The sequence below is a fragment of the Culex pipiens genome, chromosome 3 (genome assembly GCF_016801865.2).
Source record: "Culex pipiens pallens isolate TS chromosome 3, TS_CPP_V2, whole genome shotgun sequence".
Taxonomy (NCBI): Eukaryota; Metazoa; Arthropoda; class Insecta; order Diptera; family Culicidae; genus Culex; species Culex pipiens.
The window spans coordinates 74,695,922-74,711,897 of NC_068939.1; positions in this window are offsets into that span (position 1 = coordinate 74,695,922).

The following is a 15,976-nucleotide window of genomic DNA, read 5'->3' on the forward strand; positions in this document are numbered from 1 at the left end:
TTTAATATTGTTTTTGAATTCATATTGACCCAGAAGGGTCAATTTTTCATTTAGAACAAAAATTTTCATTTTAAAATTTCTTGTTTTTTCTAACATTGCAGGGATATTTTTTAGAGTGTAACAATGTTCTACAAAGTTGTAAAGCAGACAATTACTAAACAATTTGATATACAAACATAAGGAGTTTGGTTATAAACATCACGAACAGGCATGGAATAATCGTAAAAAAATCAATTTCGCTTGCGAACTTTTTTCACCCGCAAAAGAGAGAGGAGGCAATCACGCATAAAAAAATCGTACCCAAAAATCTCCAAGAAAATCAATCTGCTGATGATTTTTTTGTTAATTTCCTTGTTAGCACCACTCAAAAATATTTATTTCACTTTGTTTACACACATTGCCCATCTACAAATTGTGACAGGTCAGGAGAGATGCTCCCTTCGGATTTTTTCTCTTGATGAAAATCCAAAGATTTTCTTTGAATGATGATTATTCCATCGCTGATCACGAGTTATCGCGATTTTACAAAACTAAGTTTTGAAAAAAAAAATACTTTTTGTGTTTATCTTTATTTCGTCATCCGTGTCTGTCGCGAGTGACGATTAACGTCCATGATCGACGACGATTAACTTTTTCAAAACTTGTTTTTCGTAAAATTGCGATAACTCGTCTGCCCATAATTGAAAATTCGGCTATTATGCCAAATCAAGTATCCCGAGAAAAACGCGTTTTAGTGTTTGTCACAAAATCCCCGTCAAGGCTATTTCCCATAAGAGTGGCATATTAGCCGTTTGGTTTTTCGCATCGGCAGCCAAGTCTGAACACTATTCTAGTAAAATTCAAGTTCCAGAAGATGCGTTGGAACATCCTCTACCACCTGGTGCTAATATCTCGTTTTTGTCAAAAGTGGATATTAGCCGTTTTTTCAATGGTGGGCAGTCGTGATGTTTATAAGCAAACCCACTATGCATATATATAACTTTTTTGTAATGGTCTACTCTACAATTTTATAGAACATTATTACTCTCTAAAAAATAACCTTGCAAAATTAGAAAAACACGAAATTTTAAAATGAAAATTTTGTTCTAAATGAAAAAAATTACCCTTCTGGGTCAATATTAATTCAAAAACAACATTAAATTTCCCTTAAATGACATGTTCCAAAATATTTTACTGTCAAGTAACGGAAAATGGGAGAATTTTTAAAACATTTTTAGTGTCCCTTTGACACCAAATTTCTATCTCATCACCGTTTTAGGCTGCAAATTAATGAAAAACACATCTATTTTCCATGTTCAAAAATTGAAGGGGTCGTACCGCCGTGTTTTTTTTGTTTTTTGTTTTTTTTGTTTTTTTGTTTTGTTTTTTGTTTTTTTTGTTTTTTTGTTTTTTGTTTTTTGTTTTTTGTTTTTTGTTTTTTGTTTTTTGTTTTTTGTTTTTTGTTTTTTGTTTTTTGTTTTTTGTTTTTTGTTTTTTGTTTTATGTTTTTTGTTTTTTGTTTTTTGTTTTTTGTTTTTTGTTTTTTGTTTTTTGTTTTTTGTTTTTTGTTTTTTGTTTTTTGTTTTTTGTTTTTTGTTTTTTGTTTTTTGTTTTTTGTTTTTTGTTTTTTGTTTTTTGTTTTTTGTTTTTTGTTTTTTGTTTTTTGTTTTTTGTTTTTTGTTTTTTGTTTTTTGTTTTTTGTTTTTTGTTTTTTGTTTTTTGTTTTTTGTTTTTTGTTTTTTGTTTTTTGTTTTTTGTTTTTTGTTTTTTGTTTTTTGTTTTTTGTTTTTTGTTTTTTGTTTTTTGTTTTTTGTTTTTTGTTTTTTGTTTTTTGTTTTTTGTTTTTTGTTTTTTGTTTTTTGTTTTTTGTTTTTTGTTTTTTGGTTTTTGTTTTTTGTTTTTTGTTTTTTGTTTTTTGTTTTTTGTTTTTTGTTTTTTGTTTTTTGTTTTTTGTTTTTTGTTTTTGTTTTTTGTTTTTTGTTTTTTTTTTGTTTTTTGTTTTTTGTTTTTTGTTTTTTGTTTTTTGTTTTTTGTTTTTTGTTTTTTAATTTTTGTTTTTTGTTTTTTGTTTTTTGTTTTTTGTTTTTTGTTTTTTGTTTTTTGTTTTTTGTTTTTTGTTTTTTGTTTTTTGTTTTTTGTTTTTTGTTTTTTGTTTTTTGTTTTTTGTTTTTTGTTTTTTTGTTTTTTGTTTTTTGTTTTTTGTTTTTTGTTTTTTGTTTTTTGTTTTTTGTTTTTTGTTTTTTGTTTTTTGTTTTTTGTTTTTTGTTTTTTGTTTTTTGTTTTTTGTTTTTTGTTTTTTGTTTTTTGTTTTTTGTTTTTTGTTTTTTGTTTTTTGTTTTTTGTTTTTTGTTTTTTGTTTTTTGTTTTTTGTTTTTTGTTTTTTGTTTTTTGTTTTTTGTTTTTTTGTTTTTTGTTTTTTGTTTTTTGTTTTTTGTTTTTTGTTTTTTGTTTTTTGTTTTTTGTTTTTTGTTTTTTGTTTTTTGTTTTTTGTTTTTTGTTTTTTGTTTTTTGTTTTTTGTTTTTTGTTTTTTGTTTTTTGTTTTTTGTTTTTTTGTTTTTTGTTTTTTGTTTTTTGTTTTTTGTTTTTTGTTTTTTGTTTTTTGTTTTTTGTTTTTTGTTTTTTGTTTTTTGTTTTTTGTTTTTTGTTTTTTGTTATTTGTTTTTTGTTTTTTGTTTTTTGTTTTTTGTTTTTTGTTTTTTGTTTTTTGTTTTTTGTTTTTTGTTTTTTGTTTTTTGTTTTTTGTTTTTTGTTATTTGTTTTTTTTTTGTCTTTTGTTTTTTGTTTTTTGTTTTTTGTTTTTTGGTTTTTGACGAGATAGTGATATTAGATGAAAAACTCAGCAGACTGAAATCTTTTTCAAGCTAGCAAGCCCGGCCATCGTCCAGCATTACGAATGCAAAACGCGCACTGCTCTTACTGTCAACGAGCTTTTTGGTTTAATTTATTTTTTTGTTCGTTATTACGTTTGCAGTCATGCAAATTCTACTCGCCATTTTCACAGCCCACGAACAATAGCTGTTTGCGTTTAAAAATGTTTCTACTCAACGTTTTCTTTTTGGTACACTTTTGCTTCGCATTTCCTAGCAGATTGTCAGCGTTTTTTGTTGTTTTCTTTGCTTGCTCTATGCTACGAGTGGAACATAAAAATGCGCATCGTACCATTAGAATTCTTATGTTTGGTTGACTCTTGCTATTTTGCTGGAAAACAAAAATTAGCATTTCCATTTTTGTACGTTGTCAGCTGGTACTTGGACAGCTTTTCAAGCTTTAAACCTCTTAAAAAATAATTACTGAAATTCTGCAAAGGTTTAATTTTTTATGACACTGAAATTAATATCAACAATATAATAATGCACTACAAGACGTTTCCCAGCACAAGACAATCCCAATAAAACATACTCGACAAGCACATCGAAACATGACGTTGAGAGGATGCACTTCTGTTCCGACAAATTGAAGTCTGACTCCACTCTCCACATCAGAACAAAACCTAAGGGATAGTAAAAGGACACCACTTGCAGCATCCTTCGCCTATCTACTCTGAGGAGGAGACTTTCCCAGAAGCTAAAGCTAAAATATCCCAGCCAATGAGGGATGATATAAATTGATTGGACAAACATGAGAAACGATATCCATTAGAAGTGAAGTGAAAGGAGAGCCAAGAAGAAAGAGAGCATTATTAAATTTTCAAAGAAATATGTTCGCCATTAAGTTGAGGGGGACGTTTCTAGCTTGGCAGCAAACTTGGAAAACAATTATATACTTAGCAGTGAGAGGTTTTGCTTTTTTATTACCTTTATGGGATGGCACTTTTTTTTCTGGGAAAACCGAGCAACACCTGTTTCGTAGCACACGGTACTTGCATTAATTAAAATTTGTTTTGTTTCTGAGTGACTGAAGATAATGGAAAAGAACAGAACGTTGATGTTGTGGAAGCTCATTAGCATATTGCTTGCTTTTATTTGATTTGTGGATTTTTTTTTGCTGTCCTCCACAGATCTAAAACATCAATTTCCGTCAATTTTTTCCAGTTCAAGCTCCAAAAAATATCTCCTCATTTCCTGCAGTCCAAACTACCCTACAGATCTGAACGAAAACGACTTCAAACAATTTCTTATCGCAGCTGGCCATTGAAGCTCTGAAAAGCAATTCCATGTTTGCCTCAGTCGCGGTCCAGTGGGCATCCTCAGTCGATTGCTGCGAGAATCGGCCACAGTTTTCTGCGGTTTAAAGTTTCATCGTTTGGGAAAGTTTGGCGAAGCGAAGTCGAAAAGCACTGAAAGTTTTAAAAATGATCTTTATGAATTCAAAATATGCATAAATAGTCCGTTCAAACTTTAAAAAATTTGAAAATGTATACAATTGTTAAATTTAAAAACTATGAACAAAATATCACTGATCAAGACAAGAACAAGAGCAAGAGAAAGAGAAAGAGCAAGAGCAAGAGCAAGAGCAAGAGCAAGAGCAAGAGCAAGAGCAAGAGCAAGAGCAAGAGCAAGAACAAGAGCAAGAGCAAGAGCAAGAGCAAGAGCAAGAGCAAGAGCAAGAGCAAGAGCAAGAGCAAGAGCAAGAGCAAGAGCAAGAGCAAGAGCAAGAGCAAGAGCAAGAGCAAGAGCAAGAGCAAGAGCAAGAGCAAGAGGAAGAGCAAGAGCAAAAGCAAGAGCAAGAGCAAGAGCAAGAGCAAGAGCAAGAGCAAGAGCAAGAGCAAGAGGAAGAGGAAGAGGAAGAGCAAGAGCAAGAGCTTGAGCAATAGCAAGAGCAAGAACGAAACAAAAATCACAAAAATTACAAAATAACAAAAATAACAAAAATTACAAAAATTACAAAAATTACAAAAATTACAAAAATTACAAAAATTACAAAAATTACAAAAATTACAAAAATTCAAAAATTACAAAAATTACAAAAATTACAAAAATTACAAAAATTACAAAAATTACAAAAATTACAAAAATTACAAAAATTACAAAAATCACAAAAATCACGAAAATCACAAAAATTAAAAAATACACAAAAATCACAAAAAAATCACAAAAATCACATGATTCACATAAATCACATAACTCACATAAATCACAAAAATCACAAAAAATTAAAAATATCACAAAAAAATACAAAAATCACAAGAATCACAAAAATCACAAAAATAGCAAAAAAAACTTAAATAACAAAAATCACAAAAAACTACAAAAATTACAAAAAATAACAAAAATCACAGAAAAAAAATCAAAAATCACAAAAATTACAAAAATCACAAAAATCACAAAAACCACAAAAATCACAAAAAATCACAAAAATCACAAAAATCACAAAAGTCACAAAAATCACAAAAATCACAGAAATCACAAAAATTACAAAAATCACAAAAATTACAAAAATTACAAAAATCACAAAAATCACAAAAATTACAAAAATCACAAAAATTACAAAAATTACAAAAATCACAAAAATCACAAAAATCACAAAAATCACAAAAATCACAAAAATCACAAAAATCACAAAAATCACAAAAATCACAAAAATCACAAAAATCACAAAAATCACAAAAATCACAAAAATCACAAAAATCACAAAAATCACAAAAATCACAAAAATCACAAAAATCACAAAAATCACAAAAATCACAAAAATCACAAAAATCACAAAAATCACATGAATCACATGATTCACATAAATCACATAGATCACAAAAATCATAAAAATCACATAAATCACATAAATCACATAAATCACATAAATCACATAAATCACATAAATCACAAAAATCAAAAAAAAAATCACAAAAATTACAATTATAACAATAATTTTAAATATAAAAAAAAAATTAAAAATTGCAAAAATCACAAAAATCACAAAAAATACAAAAATAACAAAAATCACAAAAATAACAAAAATTATAAAAAACACAGCAATCACAAAAATAACAAAAATAACAAAAATCACAAAAATTATCAAAACACAGCAATACACAAAAACACAAAAATCTCATAATTCACATAAATCACATAAATCACATAAATCACATAAATCACATAAATCACATAAATCACAAAAATCAAAAAATCACTAAAAGTCACAAAAACTACAAAAAAAAATAAGAAACACAACAATTTAAATTGATGCTAAAACATTTCACGAACTTTTACGGTAAACCACTATTCCTTTAATAATTTTTAAAAAGGGCGTAAGAAGGCAAGGTTACGCCCTATTAAAAATTTATTTGGGAAATGGTTAAAGTTCGTACGATTAGATACTTCTAAACCTTAGTATAAGTATTAAAATATAATAAAAATAAGAATATAAGAGAAAATGTCATTGAATTTTCTCATGTTATCTTCTTGTAATTATCTTACTTGATGCTTGAATTGTAAGAATAATGCTACTTTCTTCCATTATAAGAGTATTTGCACTAGTTTCTATTTGGATCAAAATAAAATAAATATTTTATTTTTTATTTTTTTCAAAAATACTATCGAATAACCTAAACAAGTTTACCCAAATTTATGTAAATTGAATCCAGAATATTTTCCGTGCAAACAATCTAATAAGAAAAAAATCCGCTCAGATTTCCACTCCCCGATAGTAACTGATAAGACCCCATAACGAAGGACTCCCTCGGGGAAGGAAAATTTCTTCTGCTGCTGCATCCGTCGCGTCCACCAGCAAGACCGAGAATCAGTTTTCATCTCATCGTTTTGGATTTGAGCGACCGGCGAAGGACGCTTACATCACTGCTTGCGATCTGGCTTGAAGTTACATAACCCAGCTCAAGGTTCCCGGCCCTGTTTCCTCATTCTATCTGCGCGCTCAATTTATTTTATGCCGAGTTTATATCAACCGTCTTCTGTCGGTCGGACGTCGTCGTCTATTTGTCGCTTAACATTCTTTATGATTTTTATTATCATTTTTGCTAAAAAAAAATATGGAAATTATCAATCTTTTGATTTGCAGATTTTTTCTGTTCATTTAGACAGAAGATTGTTTTTATTTTATTTTATCGATATTCCATGAAAAATTCAATTGTTTTAAGTGAATTACTCAACCTCACTTCACTCCTTTAACGCTCAGATACCTCAGATCTGGTCTGTGACTCACCAGAATTTTTCACCGCTCACTTTTCCACTTCAATTGTTGGCGTAGAGCAAGATATTCGGAAAGAAAATAAACGTGACAAAATTTTTCTTTTTCTTTCTCTTTATTTTTCGCTCAAGACCTTGCCACGCCGCAGCTAAATTTGCGCCAAGAATTTTCCTATCGCATTTTTCACTTTCCCAGTTTTTCGCGATCCATTCTTCTCATAAAAATTTCAACTTTACGCTGCTGCTGCTTTCTCTAGTGTGAGAAAAACTAATAAATTTCGCAATATTTGACCTGTGCCCCTCCCCCCTTCGGGGTGAAGCCCAAAAACTAAACCTTGGTCATAATCCGGGGGACTAATTTTGACTCAAAATTCCTCACGGTTACTGCTTTCCGGGAAAAGTAGACGGAAGTCAGCATTCTTAAACGAGTAACTTCCTGTTGCTGAACTTGCCAACGGGGACTAATGGAAAGTAAACACGAAAATCGCACCAGAGAAGACGCTCACGTGATTCCTTGAAAATGTGCAAAGAATTTTTGTGTGAGCGATGAAATCCAACTGAAATTACGAAAGAAAATAAAATTTGTATTTTTAATAAAATAAAGTTTCACCAATTTTTGCCTTCCTTACCTCAATGAGGAAAGGCTATAAAATCACTCGAAAAATGAACTTCTTTATTTGACCTCGTAGACCCACCTTCACGTACACCTATCGACTCAGAATCAAATTATGAACAAATGTCTGTGCGTGTGTATGTCTGTAGGTCCATGCACCGAAAAATATGCACACGATTATCTCCGGACTGGCTGGACCGATTTGAACCGTTCTGGTCTTGGGGTCCCACAAGACCCTAGTTAATATTACTAAGTTTAGAAAAGTATTTCATAAGTTATGCTAAAAAAACGATTTGGCTGTAGTTTGAAATATTGTAAAAAGGGTGGTTTTTGTTAAGATCTTTCCAACGCGTTCAAAAGATTGAAGATCTAAAAACCCACATCAAAAGTTATGAGCACTTAAGTGTTATTTATACACTTTTTTGAGGCCGGTTCTCAAATATTTTGATGAAAAAGTTGTCCAGATCTGTCATGCGACCCATCGTTGAATAGGTAATCAAAAGACCTTTCCAACAAGCCCAAAAGATTGAAGATTTGACAACCCTATCAATAGCTATAAGTACTTAAGTTTTTTTTAATAAACTTTTTTTGAGGTCGGATCTCAAATATTTTGATAAAAATATGCGAGGAAGGTGGATTAAGTAACGTTTTTTGTCATTTAATACAAATTAAAAATAGAATCATTAAACAACTTTAACTGCAAACTAAACCGTCAATTGATTTGGAAATGCTCAGTAAGAGTTTTTCATTCTACTTTCATTTCCAAGGTGTTTCTTTGTTCAGAATAGTAAGCAAGACAGACGGACTCGCTGTTTGTTCCTGAGCTAGAAAGTTTTATTTGATGTTATGAAAATGATTGTTTTCTAAAGTGGGATGCATAAGTTTTGAAGAGTAAAAATAACATTTCTGTAAGCTCGTAGGATTTTTAATGAGAAGCAATTTTGCACTTTGATTCAGACTTACTAATTCTTTAATATTTTAGTGAAGCATTTTCGACTCATTTTTAATGTTGTTTAAATTTTCTGGACAAAAAAGAGTACACAACTGTTCAACTTTAATTCCACATTTCATTCCAAATGCAAAAGCCTCCTCAAAACGTGACTTCATTCCAAAACCAGCCAAAAGCACCCACATTTGGGGGGCACGCCTAAGTCAGGATCGTAAACTTTGAAGTGAAAATAAATTTATGATCTAGAGAGGGGTGGGGAACCCCCAGACATCGTCAACCGAAAGTCGGAAAAGTGTGTCACAAAGCCCCCCACAGCGACGAATTTTGCTTGCTGGAAAAACCCTTCGCTTGAATCCGCTGGGCTTTTCAGGGCCTCATTTTCCCGCCAGTTATCTTTACGCGGCATTAGGGAGGCCACACAAAATGCAATAAAAACAAACTCTTGAATGGGTTCTCCGCTGCGAGGAGAAGTGCCCGGAAATTTGCTGAATGGGGAAACTTGCCGTGGCGACGACTCACAAAAAAAGGAAAATCATTAGTAAGATATGGAAATGTTACGCTCTAGTGAGGATGTGTACACATCATTAGACGCGAGGCTTTATTCTTGGCATGTAAGGACTGCAAGTTGATTGGTTGGCCAGGATCGATAGACTTATTTACATTCCATTCATTCCATATCATGTAACTGGTAGTATTTTTTTATTATCGATAGTTAGATTTTGGAGCAAATCTCCAAAGAAAGAGCATTTTTTAGTTTAATTTGTTTTTTGATGACAATATGTGTGTAACTTTTCTATCTTACCTTTGGATATGATTAATATTACAGAAAATTCCATCTTTTGAATTATGGCACAAAATAACTAAAATTGTTTTGGCATCGTTGTAAATTTTTCGAAATTTTGTTTTATTTTAATTTAACATTTACAGTCATCCCACATATTCGGAACACCCACAAATTCGGAACACTTTTATGATAATTTGTCAATAGCATGCCAAAAGTAGCTTTTCTGTCGACCTTACTGTTTTTAGAACCTTCATTTGGACATTATCTTGCTATTTCATAAGTAATAGTAGGACTTTTTGAACAAAAAACTTCATTCCCAGACTATTTTGTCCAGAGCAGCAAAACACTGCCTCCAAATGGCCTGTTTCATAATTGTGGGATGTTATTGAGCCTCCCACAATTGTGGAACACCTGAATTTAACTGATTTTTTCACACAAAAAGTGTTCAAACCATGTATAAAACATCAATAAGCTTGAGTTTCATTGGTTTCAGTATGTGAAGTCATTATTTGGTAATAAATATGTACTCCTGGAGAGATCCAAAGTTTGTTTACATTCGTAAGAAAAAAGTGTTCCGAATTTGTGGATTTCAAGGGTCAAAGTTATTCTTCAAAAACTTCATATAAAAGTTAAAATTTGTAGATGTTCGATACAGCATTCGAAAGATCGCAAGAAAAGCTTTCAAATGAAGGTAAAAGCGAATCATTAAGTTCAATTATCGATTTGCTATGAAAAGTGAAAAGTAATTATCATTATTTTCAATGGCATGTTTCATGTTATAGCCTCCTAAAATAGATTTTTTGTCATGACCGTGCTTGACTATCCCTGATTTTTTTTATAAATCTTCAAAAAGATTTCCAAAATAATTATGTCAAAGAAGCTTTTTTCATTGCAAATCCGGCTGATACTTTTTCGGTGCCTTCGGTATGCCCAAAGAAGCCATTTTACATCATTAGTTCATCCATATATTTTTCCATACAAATTTAACAACTGTCAATACTTAAATGATATATGGGTGATTCCACCTGAAATGTGCAAGAAAAAAAAGAGCAACTCTCTACGAAATCGGCCGATTTCGACCAATTTAATTTTTTGTATTTTTTGATTTAACTTAAACTTTGTGGGGGCCTTCCCTATGACCAAATAAGCTATTTTGCGTCATTGGTTCACCCATACAAGTCTCCATACAATTTTGGCTGTCCATACAAAAATGGTATGTAAATATTCAAACAGCTGTAACTTTTGAGTAAATTTTCTGATCAATTTGGTGTCTTCGGCAAAGTTGTAGGTATTGTTGAGGTACACGGAAAAAAATTGTTGATATTTTTATCATCTTTTTTTCACTAAAACTCAATTTCCCAAAATACGTATTTTTTGATTTTCGAAATTTTTTTATATGTTTCAGGGGACAAAACTCTAGTCTTGATATAAAAAAAATTCAAAGTATTTTTTTCGAAAAGATCGAAAAATTTCACAAATTTTTCATGTACTAGCATTGATAATCGGACCATTATTTGCTGCGATATGGTCATTAGAAAATGGTGGGTTGTTTTGGTGAGATTAAGAAAACATCAATTTTCGTGTTTCTTTTTCATAAAGCGGTTCTATCTCAGCAACCCGAGGTCCAATCTTCAATGTCTCTTAGACAATTTTATAGCAAATTTTCTGAACATTTCAAAAAAAAATTTTAAAAACGGTCACTCATGGTCACTATTTTTTAAAATTGAAAAACTGCAAATATTTCGCTAAAATCAAACTTTCGGTTGCTATATCTTGAAAACGGAGCTCTTTATCAAAAAAATTGTAAAGTTCTTTTCGTTTGAAAATTCAATTTTGCATTCAAAATAATGACTTCAATTTTTTTTCCAAAAATCACTTTTTTCAAAAATTCATAACTCGGTGGCAGATTTTTTGACCATGTTTCTCTATGGCTCAAAAGTTGCGGATTTTTGTCCACTAAAACATATAAAAAAATCTCGAAAATCAAAAAAATACGTATTTTGGGAAATTGAGTTTTAGTGGGAAAAAAGTTGATTAAAAAATTTGCAATTATTTTTCCGTGTACCACAAAGTATGGGCCAAATCAAAAAATACAAATGAAATCCATTTCCGGTTTTGGTAGAGAATTGCTCAAATGCAAATTTTAAAAATAACCCTCTCCGATCCTAAAAAAAAGTGAGCATGCGTTACGCTTTGTACTTCTTCGTTTACTCTAAAACGACATAATATTTTTTCAATCTTTTTTAGCTATTTGTAGATTGGATCAAGATGAACAAGTTGCTTCAAAAAGATTGCAAAAATATTATGTCGTTTTAGAGTAAACGAAGAAGTACAAAGCGTAACGCCTGCGCACTATGCGAGGTTTAACTGTGTATAATATATTCGTCTTTGAGGTCTCGTTAAAAAAAATGATTATTATAGTGATAATTTCAACAGTTAAATGATGTTTTTGCTATACATTTTAACAAGAATAAAATTGTTTTTACTATTTTTAACACTCAATCTTTTGAAAAAGAAAAAAAATCATTTACTTTTTAGTGCATTTTACTTAAATTTTGCTCTCTATTGTCTTTTTTTAATTTTTTTCTGGCAACTTTTGTTATACAATAAATTTTAATTCTTTCTTAAAAAATTCTATGCAGGATTATTATCAGATATGTGGCAACAAATTGTTGTGAATTTCACAATTATAATTATACCTGCGATATACAAATGGAATTTCCTGGATTTTTTATTGTTTTTTGTTTACTGTGCGAATCATAAAACACTTGTTAAAATATAACAGTGTTTTTTTTTTTTTCAAAATATATGAAGAAATGTGAAATCAAAGCTGAACTTATAGGAGTAGTTCCAGCCCAACACAGAAATTTTCAGTAACTGTTTTTACTCGACCCTCCTCGATTTCAATGAATTTTGCAAACATATGATACAAGTATAGAGAAAAATAATTAAGGCTATCAATATCTGTGTTTAAAAAAATTATTTATTTTTCCTTATAAATCCGAATCTACGTATAGATTTACACCAACTGATAAAACATTTGCTAAATGAAATAAGCCAAGTCATGTAAGAGAAAAATTTTCAATGATTTTAAGAATTTCGTTTTGTGATAGATTTGTTCGCAATCTTAAAAAAAGATCAACCTTTTTAAAACTATCACCTTTTGTTTTGAAATCAAGCTGGCGATAACGTTTAATCGTTTTAAAATTATTTTGTGCAAAAAAAAAACAAATTTGTGAAACAGCATCTACGGAATCGACGTAACACCTTATAATGTGGCCCTCTTAAACCTTGCGGTTTCGTCAACAGTTCCACAGGTGTGTATCGTTCTTTTTTATTAAAATTCATCATCCCGGTACGAGAATCGAACTCACGACCTCTGGATTGGAAACCCAGCACGCCGCTAGTCGAAACCCATTCCCTACCGGTCAGTATTCCCAGTGAGCATATTTACTCTTTTAAGGGATCTGACTTTGCCGAGCCAGACAGGAATCGAACCCATCACCTTCCGCTTACAAGGCGAAACCCGTAACCTCACGGCCACGAAAGCTCTTGCGACAAGACTCCGCCTCCCGGGTCTCCTAAGTGTGAAAGTATGGGACGGGGAGAGGGCACCGAATACCTATATTTACACTTAGAATTTTTGCGTCCGCCTCGGGATTCGAACCAGCGACCTCTGGATTGTGAGTCCAGTGCGCGGTCCGATTGATCCACACAGGCAGAAACAGCATCTAATGCACCTAATACAGCTGTTCAAACGCATTTCCAACATATTTCAAGTAACAAACAGCTAAGTAGGAAGTGAGCAAGCAAGTTGCCGAAAAAAAAAAATGAAATCACAAGTCATGGTATCGACGTTTCTGTGAAAAAAGTGTTTAAAAATGCATTTTACAGCTGTCCACAAGTTTTGTAATTATTAGTTTTCATAATATCATAGTATTGACGTTTTTTTTTCGCTTAATTTTTTTGCAGCACTGTACAGCAAAATTCCACAAAAAATCATATTTTTAAAAAAACATTTGATTTAGATAAAAAATTTCTTCTGTTGCTTTAAGAAGGCAAAAACCGGCACATACTGATTGATTTTGGTACAGAAATTCGTTAAATTAAACAAAGTACAGAACATTTTAGGGCGTCAAAACATCGACCGAATTAATTTTGTTCTATTCCGTTCTAAAACATTCTGGAAAGTCGGTTTCTGGACGAGTTTCTGTCCCAGCGTCAAGGAAAGCGCCCCCCTGGGGGAAACCGACAGCACGTAAAATGTGGGTCATAAAGTTCTGGAATTGATGGCCGGAAGGCGATGGGTTGTCATATTTACTTTTTCCGAAACCAACATACACACACAGAGCCAAACATCCGTGCCGGGAAGATTTGTGCTTGGAATTAGAAAAGAAGCACAAACCTCCGATGGAGGGCCGGAATTTTCCGGTTTCTTTTTCCGAAAGGTTCTTCGGGCGGCTTCCGGTCACGGTCAGCAGTCTTCTTAGAGCGAGGATGTTGGTTGCACGGAGCTCGGCGTTTTAGTGCCCATTTTTATGGCAGATGATGCTGAATTTAACGGCTTTTCTCGTTAGGAGGATTTCGTGAGCTTACAACTTGGTGATTGGAATTGAGACATCAATGCGGCACGTGGGTGATTGATTTTGCATCGGTCGTCGAAATGCATGAACGACCTTGTATAAAATATTGAATAAAACAATCTTGTAATTTTGCTATTCCTAAGCTTTCAAGAGTAAGAATCAATTAGTGGCAGAATTGGGAGCTTCACGTGTAAATCCAGCAATAAAATATGACTGATTCCACTACTTCACTCACACCAAAGTCCTGAATTCGCAGCATGACCTTCTGATTTCCTCAAATGAATTCAATAAACGTGGACAATAAAATGATGAAATCAAACGCTGATGGGCAAACACCCCCACCTAGACCTTAACAATGAAGCCAAGCCAACGAAAAGGGAAATTCAATCTCGAATGATTGAGCAAAGATCTGTTCAAGACTCGTGAAGCTGAAGACTGCTCCGATAACAGACAGCAAAAAAAAAGGACGTCGACGACGACGACGACGAAGACGATGGAAATTTTTATGGAAAAATCTTCGTCGATTGCCGTGATGTCATTCGTCCTTGGCATTTTCCAAGCAGCAACGACAGTGGGTGGTCCTGGTTGGGGGTGGAAACTGTCTTCTCGTCTTGCACACAACGGGAGGACAGACCTTCTGAGTCTGGTCCATTGGTCCGGAGATAGATCTGTGATGATGCTGTCTTGTAGGGTTGAGCCCGTGCCTTCTAATGAACGCTAATGATGCGTTTTCTCCTTGGGTGTCCTTTTTCCCCCCGGAGTTGACGGCGTCGTTGCCGTCGTCTGTTGGTTACAAGGACGGCTGAGGACAGTACGATGATGATCAGAGGGCGTCGTCATATAATGAAAGGCATCGTTGCTCTATTAGGAAAAGGGCACAGACGCCGCCGCCGGTTCAACTTCATTCAATTCTAAACATAACCTCGCACGACCTTTTTTCGCAGTGTCATCGCTGTCGTTGGCATTTATTTAAACGAGAAGTATTGCGGGAAATGAACAACATATTGATTAAAGTTGAAATTTCATACTAAAATTCAACCCCTTCTCTAAAACTATTAAAATCTCTAAAATTTCGATAAAATAAATCCCAAATTTGTTTGAAACTTGGTCGAACAAGTTTTGATGTCTAAATAAGCAATTTTGCATCATCTGTTCTTTACAAGTTTAGGGGCTGTAGTGCTATGAAAACATTTGAAAACCTGAAAAATTTAGACTGTAAAATTAGACGCCCGATTTGATGGCGTACTCCAAATCTAATCTAATCTAATCTAATCAGACCCTAGCGCAGCCAATCTTTCGAAGGGATCCTGGAGAGTGCCTTAGGTTAGATGACGTCTAGCACTCTTCTTGTCATTTATTAGCATTTGCAGTGCGCCATTGCATTAGAATGCATTGAAACATCACAAGCGTTAAACCGGCCAGGCCTACTACGTAAAGCCGTATCGCAGAGATGACTCGTAATTGGGTTGAGTTTGAGCACTGAGTGTTCGAACAACAACACAATTCTGAATCGACAGGGGAGGAAGAAGCGTGGGGACACACAACCGTACGCTCCGAGATTTGGTTGAATTCGTTGGGAGCACCATGCTAAGAAGGTTTGGTACTCCGGGACCCTCTGGGATGGGACATTTTATTTCCACGAATGCCCTGGACACTATTTTGCCGTGGTTATAGCGCCACAACTCGCTCTCTGTAACAGTATTCCTAATTCCAGTCCACGTTCACCAAGTCATCATGGCCTAGTGGTTAGTATTTTTGCTTACCAATCCAAAGGATGAGGGTTCGAATCCCGCCCCGAGCGACCTTGCTTTTTCGTTCATATTCATCATTTCTGTGTTCTAAACTTTCTCTTTGGGAGCAGATGGGCATCGAACCCAGAACCATTCGCTTACAAAGCGAACACCGTGACCAGTCAGCCACGGCCGCTCCCCAAAAAAATATGTTTGAATCTCTGAAAAAAAACTCTATATTTTGCATTTTGAACTTTG